The 17,776-nt window shown below is 40.3% G+C and overlaps 1 pseudogene; it reads right to left on the bottom strand.

Moving 5' to 3' along the window:
* The window catches only part of LOC120855169, a 174,190-nt pseudogene extending 163,875 nt beyond the window's left edge, over positions 1 to 10,315 (bottom strand).
* Between the last annotated feature and the right edge of the window lie 7,461 nt (positions 10,316 to 17,776).

Here is a 17,776-nt window from a genome sequence, read left to right on the forward strand (position 1 = left end):
CTCAGAAAAAGGAGAACTTTCTGAATGGTACTTAAAGGCTAGAAGGAATATCGGCTTGTTTCTGTTTTTACTTTCCTGTATTGTCCAAAGTTTCTACAAAAGATAATTACACTTAAATTCAGAAAAATGGTGCTTCAAAGTAAAATAACAAAACAACATGCTAGATTAGCCAGAAATGCCTGGAGTCTAGAGGGAATAAGTCCAATTACAAAGGCAACACCTCTAAAATGGAAAGAAAAAAAAAAACTGAAGGTTGGGGGATGGGACGTAAAACAAACATGTCTTTTTCTTTCTTTTTATTGCATTTTTGTTATGGTTTCAGGCAGTGTTTCGATTTGAACTCTCCGAAAGCTTATAAAATGTGTTTGTGCTTTCACACCCTGAAAAAGTGAGAAACAGACTGAACAGATTGATAAAGGGTGACATTGTGTATGAGCTTAAACATTTAATAAGGAGTAGCATTTGTATAAAACACTGTATTTTTAAATATACAAGAGAATTTAAAAACATATGATGGGATATGATATTAAATAAAGAGGGAGTATGTCTTAGTATATTTGGTTATCAAGTTCTGCTTACAGATTTACTCTAATGTTAACTGTTTTGAATTGATCCATGGCTTCCTTGAGTGCCTACAATTATGCTTTTAACAGAAAAGATTATCAGTCAATGTCTGCTGAATCACTGATGAATAAACAGTGAGGGAACAGACCGAATAAAAACAGAGTATGTGGCTGCTCCATTGTTTAGGTGCTGTTGCCAGTCAATAGCTGCTTTATATTTTATCTGAGTAGCAGGATCTCCACTCCGTACAATCACTAATAGAGTGCAACATATTTTACAAAAATAAATTGCTAAGATACATACCATTAGAGATGCTTCTTTCTTATACTTCCCAGATGGAACTGAATATTGAACAACAGAGCCTCAATTAAACTCATGGTAATATAATGAAATATCTCTGGAAACTTCCCAGGCTGTTCATGTCGTAATATCTGGAAGTCAACTTTGAAGACTTCCTTTAAATCATTCTGATGTTCCTCTAATCTCAGGCAATAGTAGATCCACTAAAGTCATTTACTTTGCAGTATGCTGTGTGTCACACTAAGAATAATATAGACAAAAGGTTAATTTTTCTCAGCTTACTTAGCTTGCATTTTCCCTGGTAGAATTAATTTTAGTCTATTATTATCATCAATGATTGCATTGATGCCCATGGTTGGTGTAACACAGCTGGTATAAAATGATCTGCAGAATTGAGGTGGAAAATACTGTACTTAGTGATATTAGTATAAACTCAAAAATAATGTTTTTTATGAACTCATATTACTTTAACCAACTTTCCACATTGAATTTTTTAATTTATCTTGTACTTTCTCTCATTGGGCTGGTTCTAGTAATTTGAACTATTCATGACATGTCTTGATTCTATTTTAGTGAACAACCATTAAGTAAGAAATCAGCTACAAGAAAATGAAAATGTATCTGTTTGCATCATAATTAACATTTTTCCCATTTAGGTAGTGGTTGCTGCTGCTGCTAAGTCGCTTCAGTCCTGTCCGAGTCTGCGCGACCCCATAGATGGCAGCCCACCTGGCTCCCCCGTCCCTGGGATTCTCCAGGCAAGAACACTGGAGTGGGTTGCCATTTCCTTCTCCAATGCATGAAAGTGAAAAGTGAAAGGGAAGTCGCTCAGCCGTGTCTGACTCTTCGTGACCCCATGGACTACAGCTTACCAGGATCCTCCGTCACGGGATTTTCCAGGCAAGAGTACTGGAGTGGGCTGCCGTTGCCTTCTCCGTAGGTAGTGGTTACCTGAATGGAAAATGGAAATGTTATCATGTTGCTCTTTCTTTAAGAATTTTTCATTTCTGTATTGAATTTTGGCTTTGGCTTTAAAATGTTATAGGAGAGGAATAATCTGCAACTAGGTTCCTTGATAGTAATATTTTCTTCATATTATCCCTTAAAAAAAATTGAAGGATAACATTTTTTTAATATAATTTATTTTTTTTACTTTACAATTCTGTATTGGTTTTGGCATACATTGACATGAATCCACCACGAGTGTACATGCGTTCCCAAACATGAACCCTCCTCCCACCCCCCTCCCCACAACATCTCTCTGGGTCATCCCCGTGTACCAGCCCCAAGCGTGCCATATGAAAGATAACATTTTGAAGGAATTCTTTGCTTCAGTTCAGTTCAGTTGCTGTCGTGTCCGACTCTTTGCGACCCCATGAATTGCAGCACGCCAGGCCTCCCTGTCCATCATCAACTCCTGGAGTTCACTCAAACTCATGTCCATCGAGTCAGTGATGCCATCCAGCCGTCTCATCCTCGGTCGTCCCCTTCTCCTCCTGCCCCCAATCCCTCCCAGCGTCAGAGTCTTTTCCAATGAGTCAACTCTTCACATGAAGTGGCCAAAGTACTGGAGTTTCAGCTTTAGCATCATTCCTTCCAAAGAACACCCAGGACTGATCTCCTTCAGAATGGACTGGTTGGATCTCCTTGCAGTCCAAGGGACTCTCAAGAGTCTTCTCCAACACCACAGTTCAAAAGCATCAATTCTTCGGTGCTCAGCCTTCTTCACAGTCCAACTCTCACATCCATACATGACCACTGGAAAAACGATAGCCTTGACTAGATGGACCTTTGTTGGCAAAGTAATGTCTCTGCTTTTGAATATACTATCTAGGTTGGTCATAACTTTCCTTCCAAGGAGTAAGTATCTTTTAATTTCATGGCTGCAGTCACCATCTGCAGTGATTTGGGAGCCCAGAAAAATAAAGTCTGACACTGTTTCCACTGTTTCTCCATCTATTTGCCATGAAGCGATGGGACCAGATGCCATGATCCTAGTTATCTGAATGTTGAGCTTTAAGCCAACTTTTTCACTCTCTTCTTTCACTTTCGTCAAGAGGCTTTTTAATTCCTCTTCACTTTCTGCCATAAGGGTGGTGTCATCTGCATATCTGAGGTTACTGATATCTCTCCTGGCAATCTTGATTCCAGCTTGTGCTTCTTCCAGCCCAGCGTTTCTCATGATGTACTCTGCATATAAGTTAAATAACCAGGGTGACAATATACAGCCTTGACGTACTCCTTTTCCTATTAGGAACAACAGTCTATTGGAACAACAGTCTGTTGTTCCATGTCCAGTTCTAACTGTTGCTTCCTGACCTGCATATAGGTTTCTCAAGAGGTAGGTCAGATGGTCTAGTATTCCCATCTCTTTCAGAATTTTCCAGTTTATTGTGATCCACACAGTCATTAATAATGGTAATATTTAAGCAGTGCATACCCCAGAGTAGAAAAGTATATCTTCTGATTTTCTAATTTTAATAAAAATTTATGCTTAATTCTAGTATCTATATTATTCATTGTCATGCATCCTAGACAAGCAAATAAAATCTGGTTATTAACACATCCTCCAACTGGCACCTCAGTGACCTTTGGGACCTTTGGCAAGTCATTCATCCTCTCTGCTACTCAGTGTCTTTATCTTTCAGATAAGTTTCCAAAATAGACTTTGTTTTGGTTAGTCTAGGGATGGCCCAAGTGTTTCCATGCTTTCAAAGCTCCTCAGGTGTTTCTATCATGCAGTGTAGGTTGAGTACCACCCACCTGGATCATGTTCATTTTCTAGCTCACTTATTTTATGATCCAGCAGTGGGTCTTATATAATGGTAGATCATCCACCTTTACAACCAGAGATAAAATTTGTAGAGTTTTGTCATGGTGAGAGTTTGGAAGTGAGGGTTGGAATTTCACCCTGCTTTCTGTATGAGACTTTGTAAAAGCTTGCATGTGACTTTGGTAGAGGAGCTTATGGTAGAGGGGTGTATGAAGGAATGGAGCAGGGATGAGAGTTGAACTGAGACAATTCTTTGCATTCCAGGGAGTAAAAAAATCACTGAGAGAAAGTAGCAAGATTCGTGCTGAATGGTCAATGTTGCACTTTTCAGGTATGATGACACTTACCTAGGAGAATCTGCAAATTCTGGGATTTTGCAGAAAATAAGTAAACTAAAATATCTGAGTATATTCATTGATATTAGTGAATAGTGGGATCACACAGGCCTATGGATACAAAGGAAATACACAGTGGAGTAAGAAAAGAAACTAAGAGTCCCCTATCTCTGCAAACTCAACCTGTTGCTTTCCACAAGTAGGCACTGCTTACATTTTGTTGTGAATCTTAGCCAATGTTTTCTTTGCATTAACAATTCTGTAAAATACTCATGAAACCTATCCACTGATAATGCTTTTAAAAATAAGATTAGAATCATCATATTATGCTATTCTGTGACCTTTTCCCTTTGCCCATACCCCATGTAATATATTGAAAAGATATGTAATATATGCTGAACCATGTTGTAGCGCATTCTATTAGGGGAAGCACACTGATTAAAACCGCCCACCCTGGCCAGGCACCATACTAACCATTTGCACGAGTTGTTTTATGACAGGATATCCTGGTAACGAATATGGAACTAGTTAAGCCACCACCAACCAGAAGAGTTCAGGAAAGGTCAAAAGGAGACACTGCATGTCTGTCCACCTCCCAGAATCCCTCTTGCTAGCATCCATCTTGGCTGAGTGATGCATGCACCACCAGGAAATACTCTGAATTAGAATGACTGGCCAAAGACAACTTGGAAACTAATCCCATTACCGTAAAACCCGAGACTGCAAGCCACATGGCAGAGCAGTTCTCCTGGGATCCCTCACCCTACTGCTCTCCACCCAGGTGCCCTTTCCCAGTAAAACCTCTTGCTTTGTCAGCACGTGTGTCTCCTCGGACAATTCATTTCCAAGTGTTAGACAAGAGCCCAGTTTCGGGCCCTGGAAGGGGTCCGCCTTCCTGCAACAGTAAGGCCCCAAGATGGCCTTGTCGATATGAAGCGAGGGAGGAGAGTTATGAAGGGGTATTTGAGCTTATATCCTTCACCTTTCACATGGATTACATTTTTCTTTACTAACCAAAATATGTATATAAACTTAGTATGTATTTTTAACAGTGTCTACTGTCTGTGCTCAAATCAGTTATCATCTCAGCTCTGTTTTTTCTTTTTTTCCCTATGTGCACTGAACTAGTTCTGTGGTGAGATTTATCACCCTCTTGCTTGGAAACTAATGATGTGTGAAGGACTTAACAGGCAAGCAGTATCTGATTCTCCTGAGGATAGTATAGTGAAATAAAAGCTGTTTTATTTTGGAAATCTGTTGCACTAAGTGAAATGACTGTGCCTAGGGTGTTGTTGTTGTTGTTGTTGTTGTCACTTTAATCTATCACATAAATTAGTTTTCATACACTTTAAGTTAGCACAAAAATAAACCTATCTGATCATGAAGGAGCACTGACTTTTAGATGACCCTGGGATGCAGAAAAGTACCAACTGAGTCCATGGACAGCAGCTTTGGAAGAGTCACAATCCCTTTGGTTTCAGTGAAAAGGATGCAAGAAGTTACAAAACAGAAAATGATGGTCTGTGTGTGAGATTTCTGTAAGACACAAACGCATTTGTATAACTTAGGAATGTGCCAGGACTTCCCTGCTCAGTGGTAAAGAATCCACCTGCCAGTGCAGGAGATGGGGATTGGATCCCTGGGTTGGTAAGATCCCCTGGAGAAGGAAATGGAAATCTACGCCACTATTGTTGCCTGGGAAATCCCATGGGTAGAGGAGCCCAGAGAGCTACAGTCCATGGTGTTGCAGAGTCAGACATGACTTAGCGACTAAACGACAACAAAGGACTGTGTTATCAGGTAGCTAATAAGCCAGTCTTCTCACTTCTTTTGGTTCAAAAATGCCATCTGTTAAAATCACCTGCTCAGTCCTTCCTGACTGCCTACCCAAACAAAATAAAAACCAACACTTTACAACACTCAGAATTAAGATTGAGTATTAATTGGTTTCCAAAATCTTCAGGAAATTTACAATAGACACAAAAATGATGGTCTAGCAATTGGCACTAAATTGAGACATGGAATAGATGACCCCAGACAAGTGTCCAAACAGCATAATTTCATCTAGAAAAGAGAAAAGCATCTTGTGACCCACTGCTAATTTAGAATATACAACCTCTGCTGTTCAGGGTTTGCTATTTGTGGGACATAAAGCTAATCCCGCCTCTATTTCATAACTACCATCTTCAAAGAGGCATGCACTGATGTCTTACCATCCTCATAGTTCTTTATTCTCTCACTATGTCATAAAACTACTCCACATGCTCTTCTAATTGCAATCCCCAAGACCCCTCGCCCCCCTTCATTCTCAGATGATGACCATTCTTCTTATTTCACAGAGAAAACAGAAACAGTGAGGAGAAACTTTCCAGGTGTTTCCAACACAAAACTGACTGATCTATTCATATGTGTATCCATTTTCTCTTCTTCCCGCTAAAGCATCAACTCTTCATCATTGAACTGGGTTCCAGATTCTCTCAGGAACCTGCTTTTGAAATTAGTCCTCAAATAACTCTCTGCATAAAATTCTAACCTGCATTAAAAACATGCTTTAAGAACTTCCTAAGTACACACACACACACACACAATGTCCCTTAATTTCATTTCTTCTCTGGTCACCATCACATTTTTATGCCCTTATTGACTGAACAAATCTTTGAATGTAATTGTTATAACTCCATATCCATATGTTTCCTTTCATTCTCTCTCTTTTTTTTAAGGTTGGAAAAATTACTTTATGAAGTCTTAAGAAGCACTGAGTATAATTAAACTGTAGTCCAGAGTTAGATACAATTTAATAAAATAATATTTCAATTTCAAAATAAAAGTTATTGTAGGTGAGACCATGAAATTTCCTAACATGTGATTTTAATACCTTATGCTAAATTTTCTAAAACAACTCAGAGGAACTGATATTTACAGTAAATGTAGTATTTATGAAAAATCTGGTCTCAGCTATATTATATATATATGTATATATAGAACCCAAGATTATTTGAACTAGGCAACGGACATTGTATATCTCAACAGCAGCACTGGAATGCAGCGTTTAAGACTGGGATTTACATCATGGGATTTGGAAAAGGAGCAGACATCTTGTTTTCCAAACCCGAAGTTTTTCTCAAGACCAAAATCAACATTGTAACTGCCACAGACAGGAAAAAGGGAAGCTTTGCTCACTTTAATTGTTCATCTGCCTCAGAAAGTCCAATATCTCTGAGACAGGAACCACTGCAATAAGAAGAGAGTGAATAGGTTCTCCCAAAGGAGGATTGTTGCTTAATTATACCTCCTGTCCTGGAACCAGGAGCAAACTTTCTGTTTCCCAATGTAATGCTCGGCAGCACCAAGACATTTCAGTAATGGTCCATCAAAAACCCAGCATTCTCCATCTTCATGAAACAACCTTGTCTCCCATTGAATTTCCTTTTCCTTCCTTTCTCAGGCTTCTGCTCTTTGTCTTTCTTCAAGTTGATGCTTGGCTTCAGATGCTGGCATCCTGTCCCATCACTTCATGGGAAATAGATGGGGAAATAGTAGAAACAGTGTCAGACTTTATTTTGGGGGGCTCCAAAATCACTGCAGATGGTGACTGCAGCCGTGAAATTAAAAGACGCTTACTCCTTGGAAGAAAAGTTATGAGCAACCTAGACAGTATATTCAAAAGCAGAGACATTACTTTGCCGACTAAGGTCCATCTAGTCAAGGCTATGGTTTTTCCAGTGGTCATGTATGGATGTGAGTGTTGGACTGTGAAGAAGGCTGAGTGCCGAAGAATTGATGCTTTTGAACTGTGGTGTTGGAGAAGACTCTTGAGGGTCCCTTGGACTGCAAGGAGATCCAACCAGTCCATTCTGAAGGCAATCAACCCTGGGATTTCTTTGGAAGGAATGATGCCAAAGCTGAAGGTCCAGTACTTTGGCCACCTCATGCGAAGAGTTGACTCATTGGAAAAGACTCTGATGCTGGGAGGGATTGGGGGCAGGAGGAGAAGGGGATGACCGAGGATGAGATGGCTGGATGGCATCACGGACTCGATGGACGTGAGTCTGAGTCAACTCCAGGAGATGGTGATGGACAGGGAGGCCTGGCGTGCTGTGATTCATGGGGTCGCAAAGAGTCGGACACGACTGAGCGACTGAACTGAACTCAGATGCTGCATCAATGTCTCTGATTTTTAAGTTGAAAGTGACATCCTTCCAAAGGCAGTGGGATTCATATTCTTTCTGATCTTCCAGCTTCCTCACTTTCTTCTTGATTATAGGCAACTTCTTGGTATCTATAAAAACTACATTTTCCCCTGTTGAGTATTTTGCATACATTACACCATTCCGTTTCCCTTCAATTGAGCAGAAAGACTTCTTGTCATTTGGGAAAAAAATCTCAGTGGTAATTCTGTGCTTCTTGCCCCCATAGAAAGGTTTAGTGTGGAAGATGATGTTTGCACTATAGCCAGATTTGGAACAGCTAATATTGCATTCTCCACCTAGTTCCACCCAGAGCACTGTGAGGATAGACCTGCTGTAAACGTTGGGGAATGTGAAAATGTAACATTCATCATGCTCCAGATACGAGACACAGCCCTGCCCTACGTTGTGCACCATAATTGACATCCTGAGGAATTTTGATTTGGGCCAGATATGAGCATTGAATTGCATCTTCTTATTAAATGGGTGAATGGGTGGATGATGAGAAATCTGCTCAGCCACAAATGTTACACTATTCTTGGAAACCCAGGGAACTGGTCCTTCTGAAACTAGCTCTGCATTCTTTTCAGTATCATTTGGTAATGTCCAGTGACACTGAAAGATTTCACCCAAAATGGGGTTGTATATGGCTTTTTGGCAACTGATCCTCTCCTTCCTGCATGAAAGGCTGAGAGATACCATTTCACAACCTGAACCATTTGGTCTCTGGCATCCTTCTGGTCACTAATACTCACAAGTAGATCCAGATGTGCAAAAGTCTGTGTGCATTTCTAAAAGAGATCTTCTTTCAAGAATTAATGTTGAAAGAACTACCTTCATAAGATCCATTCCAAGTCTAACTTGTGACAACAGATGCATGATAACACTCTTGTGCTTTTCCACCGCCCCTGCCTCCCCTTGGTCATTTCTATAATCATGTGACTCAAAAAGGTCAGCATCGCTTGTTCCATTGGACATGGAAGAATTAAGTGAGTCGTGGTATCTGGGCACTTTAGACTATTTCCTGAGCCACTGTGTATCAAGACTGAGGCAGATGCCGAGGAATCTATTAAGCACTTTGGGGATGAGCCACTCTGAAGGAATTCCTCTGCATCGTAGAATTCATCTTCACTTCTAGAGTAAGAGAACTCTGGGACTGTGTTTGGAGACAAGTTGACATGGCTTGGAGCAGTCAGACTGCTACTAGGTGGTGAGTGGCCACCGCCTGTACTATTTGGTGTTGGAGTCTGATGATGTCCCAAGGTTGCTAATACAGGTCCAACTGGTAGAGAAGATGGATGCTGCTCTGAATCACGCAACTCAGAGTAGGTTCTGGAGGTAAGACAGTCTGAGAAGGCACCGTGTTGACCACAGGTTCCAAGGGACAAGGTTGATATATTGCATCCACAGGATTAATAGTACTTTTAGTGATCTGCAGTGATATAATGCAGTGTTTAATTGATTCTACCAAGCTATTTGTTGTCTCTTTGAGGGTTTCAGTTTTCTTTCTCTGTTCATCATCTCTGCAGTTTTGAAGTTTGTCATCAAAAAGCTTCAACTAACAAGATTTGTAGATAAGCATCAGCTTCTGTAAGTTTGTTATCAAAGTCATGGAGACTAGGAACAAATCCTGAATCCAAACTCCCAGGTGGTGACAGGATGGAGGAAGGGAGAGAATCACACTGGCGCCCGCAGCCTAGGCAAGCAGCAGGGTCTCTGGGAACCTGCAGGGATGGGAGCCGGCCCCTCTCCCAGACCCTCTGGGTCTACTCACTCCACAAGTGACCAGCAAGCAAGCCATTCGCCAAGACCCCTGCTCTCCGTGCCTCCAGGGGAGAAAGCCGAGGACCACTTCCGAGCACCCCTCTTTGCCGCCCTCAGCCGAATCACCGCTGCAGTGCAGTTGGTCTCATCAAGTCTCCTTTCATCCTCTCTTGATTGCACTTTAATTAGCCTTTAGTTCTCATCACTCCTGGAGAAGGAAATGGCAACCCACTCCAATATTCTTGCCTGGAGAATCCCATGGATGGAGGAGCCTGGTGGGCTACAGTCCACGGGGTTGCAAAGAGTCGGACACGACTGAGCGACTTCACTTCACTTTCACTTTCTCATCACTTCAGCAAAATTAATTTTGTACAGGTTACCAATAGTTCCATATCGCTGAAGATAATAATTAACTCTCACTACTGACATTACTCATCTTAACTATTATGCACACTATGAAAAAGCCTCACCATATGTTAAAATTTACAAATCTGCAAATATATAAAATTTGACAGAACTAAAAGGAGGAATAGACCAATTTGTGTTATACTGGGAGATTTTACCATACCTCTCTCTGTAACTGGGAGTTCAAGTAGAAAAAGAAAATCAAGAAATGGTATTTAAAATTTGAACATCTCCATTCATAAATGTAAACCAACTGAAATTGTATAGTGTGAAATACAGATTAAAGTGCACAAGTGATATTTACCAAGATCATACAATAATGCTCAATAAAATAAATCTCAATAGAATGTTATAGTAATTCCAACTTTGGGGCTTCCCAGGTGGAGCTAGTGGTAAATAACATGCCTGCCATTGCAGGAGACGTAAGAGATGCTGGTTGGATCCCAGGGTTGGGAAGATCCCCTGGAGAAGGGAATGACAACCCTCTCCAGTATTCATGCCTCGATAATCCTATAGACAAAGGAACCTGGCAGGCTACAGTACATGGGGTCGCAAAGAGTTGGACATGACTGAAATGGTTTAACATGCACGCACCTTTTCATGCCACAGAAAAATTAAGAAATCAGTGTTAAAAAGATATCTTAAAACATCAAAGTTTGAACCCTAAGAAATACACATCTAGACATCTTTGGATTGGAAGAAGCAATTAAATGGGAGGCTTCCCTGGTGGCTCAGACAGTAAAGAATCTGCCTGAAATGAAGAAGACCAAGGTTCGATCCCTCGGTCAGGAAGATCTGCTGGAGAAGGAAATGACAACCCACTCCAGTATTCTTGCCTGGAGAATCCCATGGACAGAGGAACCTGGTGGGCTTCAGTCCATGGGCTAACAAAGAGTCAGACACAACTGAGTGACTAACTAAATGGAATTTAGAAAATACTTAGCATAAATAATTATGAGAAAGATGCAAGATGCAACTAAACAATGCTGAGGAAGATGCCTCAGGTATAAAATAAGAAAGAAGAAGGCTAAAAAAAATAATGATCTAGGTAGCCATCTCAAGAATTTAGGGGAAAAAAAGGCAGCAAATTAACCCAAAGAATGTAAACAGTAGGAAAAAATTAAGAGCAGAAACTGGTAAAGAAAACAAATGCACAATGAAGAAAATTAACAAATCCATAATATTAAATTTTTAAAATACTAATAAATTTCATAAGTCTCTGGCAAGGCTAATCTTAAAAAAAGTAGAGAGAAGAAAGGAGATAGAATAAAAAGGGAGAGGAGAAAGTGGTTGGATGGAGAGAAAGTGATAGCTAAATTATTAGTGTTGGAAATATAAAAGAAGATATATTAACCTACATACGTACATATGTGATTTAAAACAGTTGAGCATGGTATTGACAACTATATGTTAATATGTTAAAAAAACTTTGATAAACTGCTTAAATTCCCAGAGAAACATAACAGCAGTAGAGCCCTAAAATAAATAAACATATGAATAAAACTTTATAAAAAATTTTGATTCTGAAATTTAAAATCATGCCATAATAACTGAGTAAATTGAATCTAGCAATGTATAAAAAGAATATCAATACATCATGACAAAGTGATTATTCACAAAATGCAAAGCCATCTTAACACCTTAAAATCTAATGTTATTTTTTACATTAACTCAATAAAAAGAAAAGCCTTGAAATCATCTGAAAAGGTATAGAAATTCACTTATATTCCCCAGTAAAGCTCTTAACACACTAGGAATAAAAGATTGCTTTCCAATCTAATAAAGAATATCTAGGAAATTTTATAGCAAATATCATACTTAATGATGAAGTATTTAAAGATTTCCTATGAGACTGAAAATGTTAACTTATCACCACTTGTATTTAACATCATTTTAAATGTCCTTGCTGTAGCACGTGTGTGCATGCTAAGTTGCTTCAGTCATGTCCAACTCTTGTGACCCTATGGACTATAGTCCACCAGGCTCCTCTGTCCTTGGGATTCTCCAGTTAAGAATACTGGACTGGGTTGCCATTTCCCTCTCTAGCAGATCTTCCCAACTCAGGGATCAAACCTGTGTCTCTTACATCTCCTGTGTTGGCAGGTGGGTTCTTTACCCCTAGGGCCACCTGGGATGCCCCCCTTGTGGTAGTATAAGATTATAAAATGAAATAAGATTTATGGTTATTGAAAGTTCAGTTCAGTTCAGTCACTTGATTGTGTCCAACTCTTTGCAACTCCATGGACTGGAACATGCCAGGCTTCCCTTTCCCTCATCAACTCCCAGAGCTTGCTCAAACTCATGTCCACTGAGTCAGTGATGCCATCCAACCATCTCATCCTCTGTCTTCCCTTTCTCCTCCTGCCTTCAATCTTTCCCAGCAACAGGGTCTTTTCAAAAGAGTTAGTTCTTTGCATTAGGTGGCCAAAGTGAAAGGAAGCAATAATTTGAAGACTAGGAATTGAGTAGTTAGAAAATCAAAAGAATAACCTATTAAAATTAATATGTGAATTTAGCAATATATCTTATTTCAACTAAAGTCTGCCTGCAGTGCTGTGGAGCAGCAGTAGACTCAGGTTTTATCCTGGGGTCCAGAAGATCATGTGGAGTAGAAGATGGCAACCCATTCCAGGATTCTTACCTGGGAAATCCCATGGACAGAGGAGCCTGGCAGGCTACAGTCCACTGGGTCACAAAGAGTCGAGCATGACTGAGCAACTGAGCCAACAACAGCAGCTAATATCAATACATAAAAATCACTTGTATTCCTGCACACCAGCAAAAATACCAAATAAAATATTCAAATAGTACCTTTTCAGTTCAGTTCAGTTCAGTTGCTCAGTCATGTCTGACTCTTTGCGACACCATGAATCGCAGCATGCCAGGCCTCCCTGTCCATCACCAACTCCTGGAGTTCTCTCAAACTCATGTCCATCGAGTTGGTGATGCCACCCAGCCATCTCATCCTCAGTCGTCCACTTCTCCTCCTGCCCCCAATCCCTCCCAGCATCAGAGTCTTTTCCAATGAGTCAACTCTTCGCATAAGGTGGCCAAAGTATTGGAGTTTCAGCTTTAGCATCAGTCCTTCCAATGAACACCTAGGACTGATCTCCTTTATGATGGACTGGTTGGATCTCCTTGCAGTCCAAGGGACTCTCAAGAGTCTTCTCCAACACCACAGTTCAAAAGCATCAATTCTTCAGCTCTCAGCTTTCTTCACAGTTCCACTCTCACATCCATACATGACCACTGGAAAAACCATAGCCTTGACTAGATGGACCTTTGTTGGCAAAGTAATGTCTCTGCTTTTGAATATGCTATCTAGGTTGGTCATAACTTTCCTTCCAAGGAGTAAGCGTCTTTTAATTTCATGGCTGCAGTCACCATCTGCAGTGATTTTGGAGCCCCCAAAAATGAAGTCTGACACTGTTTCCACTGTTTCCCCATCTATTTCCCATGAAGTGATGGGACCAGATGCCATGATCTTCATTTTCTGAATGTTGAGCTTTTAGCTAACTTTTTCACTCTCCTCTTTCACTTTCATCAAGAGGCTTTTGAGTTCCTCTTCACTTTCTGCCATAAGGGTGGTGTCATCTGCATATCTAAGGTTATTGATATTCCTCCCAGCAATCTTGATTCCAGCTTGTGCTTCTTCCAGCCCAGCATTTCTCATGATGTATTCTGCATATAAGTTAAATAAGCAGGGTGATAATATACAGCCTTGATGTACTCCTTTTCCTATTTGGAACCAGTCTGTTGTTCTATGTCCAGTTCTAACTGTTGCTTTCTGACCTGCATATAGGTTTCTCAGGAGGCAGGTCAAGTGGTCTGGTATTCCCATCTCTTGAAGAATTTTCCACAGTTTATTGTGATCCATACAGTCAAAGGCTTTGACATAGTCAACAAAGCAGACATTGATGTTTTTCTGGACCTCTCTTGCTTTTTCAGTGATCCAGCAGATGTTGGCAATTTGATCTCTCTGGTTCCTCTGCCTATTCTAAAACCAGCTTGAACATCTTGAAGTTCACGGTTCACGTACTGCTGAAGCCTGGCTTGCAGAATTTTGAGCATTACTTTACTAGCATGTGAGATGAATGCAATTGTGCAGTAGTTTGAGCATTCTTTGGCATTGGCTTTCTTTGGGATTGGAATGAAGTCTGACCTTTTCCAGTCCTGTGGCCACTGCTGAGTTTTCCATATTTGCTGGCATATTAAGCATCAAAAAATAATCATATATCTAGGAATACATCTAATGAAAGAGTTCTACTTTGTCCAACATATAAAAGCTAGAAAGGCTGTCTGTCCCCAACTAACAATAAGAAGAAGTCAGATAAATGACAGTTACAACTTTCTGGAAGCCTGCAGAGAGCTGAGGTCACAGAGTAGCAAGACAGCATGGATTCCAGTGAGGCACAAGCTTCCCCTAGAGGAAGGGGAGGTAGGGCTGGCCCCTCTATGGCCGGACTGGGAGTATGGCCATCACGCAAGAAGCAGGTTAAAAGAAATCTGCTAGCTCATTGCTACCAAAGCAATTTTAGAAGAAAGAAAAGACAAAAAATCCCCATACCTCTCATTGGTGATCTCTTGCAGCTGAGAAAGAGGCAGGAGCATCTCTCTTGAATAAGAAATTCTACAGATACAATTAGGAGTATGACTGACATGAAGAGGGAAAGTTAAAACACACACATTCCCACATACACACAGGCAAGGCCATGAGCAAAGAAGAAAAGGACATCTACAGGCTGTAGAACAATGAGAAATGATGTATCACACATGTAATTGGTATCCTAGAAGCAGGAAAGAGACAACATAAGGCCCTGGAAATTAAATAGCTAGCAGTGAAGATCCATGATCCCTGAGAGAAGGGAAACGAATGGGATGAGCCCTCCTGTTGCCACAGTTTCTGTCTGCTAGAGTTTCAAGACCACAGGACGGATCTGGACTGCTGGAGACAGAGGCGACTACACTTCACAGGGAAAAACCCTGGAGAGGAGAAAACTGCCTAGACAGGAAGCTTAAGAATCTGAGGCAGGTCCCGGGGGGTCTGCAAACAGATCAGCACGTGTGAGGAAGCTAATCAAACCTGGAAAAAGAAACAGCAGACATTTCTGGGGTTTCTCCCAGTACTTTCTTACTACACTATGCTATCTTGACAGCCCATGGAGATGGCTGCTTTGTGTCCAAGTTCTATTCCACTTACTGGGGAGTGAGCTGGGAAGAACCGGCAGGTGAGAAAACCATTTAAACGTGAATGTCACCCCCTGGTGACCCCTCTGATCTCTGCCCTCCCTCATCACTCTCTAGTACTTTCAAATATTTGCTTTTTACATTTTGTCTAAAGCATGTTATTTTTGTCAGCCCTGGGGTGGATTTGACATGTTACTCTGTCGTTATGGAATTTCTATGTCCCCGCAGTTGTAAACGCTCAAAGCACAGACTGAATATGTTCTCTGCCATTAGACTGGTCTTGCCAAGTTATTTATTGTCAAGTGACTTAATCAAGTTGGCACTCAGTGGCACATCCATTGTTGTCATTCTTTTGCTGGTTTTTAGGCAGCTTTAAATAAACAACGGGAAATAACTCAAGGACTGTCTCTAATTTAAAAGCCTTTAGCCAACATTAGGGCTTCCCCAGTGGCTCAGCTGTAAAGAATCCACCTGCAATTCAGGGTTCAGTCCCTGGGTCGGGAAGATCCCCAGAGAAAGAAATGGCAGCCCACTCCAGTATTCTTGCCTGGAGAATCCCATGAACAGAAGAACCTGGTGGGCTATAGTCCATGGGCTCGCAAAGACATGACTGAGCATACATTTTTCCAACTGTGTCAATACTGAATGAAAATTTGACTGCATTCATTGTTGGCAAGAGCTGAAGTTTTTATATCTTTGGGAAAACTGTTGGGAGAATTTTCTAACAAGTCAATGCTTCCAGAAAGTATGCTTCATCTGCTCTGGAAAGTTCCTATCTGAAAAATAAAAGACATTATATCCTCACCTTTTCCAGTCACATAAAAATACCTGGTTTAATCCCAAAATTCTTTTGTATGTACAAAAATAACACATAAAGCTAGGTGAGAAGTTCATTTACTTACTTTGTATACCTTATGTACCAGATCTGCATCAGGAACCACAGTAAAACTTACAATGTATTTATATCTATGTCTTCTTAATTAAGAATATCCCGTTAGATGTCACGCATTTCATTATTGTTAACTGGTTGTACAGCTATCATAAACTTTTGTATTAAACGACTTAAAAAAAGAACCCTTCCATACATATGAAAATTCATTGTGAGATCTACAAATACAACATTTTTTTAAAGTTGTAAGATTTTAGATTTTCACTGAGTTAGGAATAAAAATATAATGAGATCAGGCTTCCCAGGTGGCTCTCGTGGTAAAGAATCTGCCCACCATTGCAGGAGACATGGGTTCAATCCCTGGTCCAAGAAGATCCTTGGAGTAGGAAATGGTGACCCACTCCAGTACTGCTTCATGGAAAAATTCCATGGACAGAGGAGGCTAGCAGGCTACAGTTCATGGGTCACAAAGAGTCAGACATGGCTGAGTGGCTGACACACACATTGTTATATTCATCTAGACTTCAAATTCCAATGTAGACAAAATACACTATAACCTGTAGTTAAAAAACAAAAGTTGAAAGACCAGAACTAGAAGGCTGAAGACAGGCACTAGCATTATTATGTATTTTTCAAACATTTGGGGTGATTTTTAACTTATTTTAGCCCAGTACGACCTCTCTCAGGGGTCTGAGGGGTCTTAATGTTCTGAGCTCCAGAATGAACAGTAAGGTATCTATGTTATTGTAAGCCAGTGAATTTGTGATTACTTTCTCTTATAGCAGCAATGGAAAACTAATGCACTCTACTTCCAGAGTAAGCTATAGAAAAAAATTTCACAGTATAAAAAAGGCAATGAAAAGGACTGATATGTTTACTCAATCTGATTTTTCAGAAGTATTTAAAGAAGTCAAGTAGTTGAGACTTCAAGCTAGTTTTATTTTTTCCTTGCTGATATTTTATTGTTGCATTTTCCTATGATTAAGAAATCAGGTGACCTTAATTTCTGGAAGACAAGATTCCTGAAGGAGTCTTGATTTCAATACTAGAAAGGAACAAAACAAAACAAGACTTTGATCTCGGTAGTGGTTAATATATTTATTTTTCATTTGGTTATAGCTTGCTTCTCCAAGTACACTGGCACTGTGAAATCACTTAGCAACTTTAAATGAAGTATGAAATAACACTGAAATTGGCCAGCTGCGCTCACTTGGGTGGGAGAGAATAGACTTTGAGCTGCTGTTTGCAGTGCTACTAAATGAAAATTTTCACATGAAATGCAGCTGTTGGTTCCAGTAGAAATATGGAAACTTTGAGGTAAATACACTTAATATGAAAGATGTGGTTTATAAACTCCACCTATTCTAAGTTG

Source organism: Oryx dammah, unplaced genomic scaffold (genome assembly GCF_014754425.2).
Source record: "Oryx dammah isolate SB20612 unplaced genomic scaffold, SCBI_Odam_1.1 HiC_scaffold_27, whole genome shotgun sequence".
NCBI lineage: Eukaryota > Metazoa > Chordata > Mammalia > Artiodactyla > Bovidae > Oryx > Oryx dammah.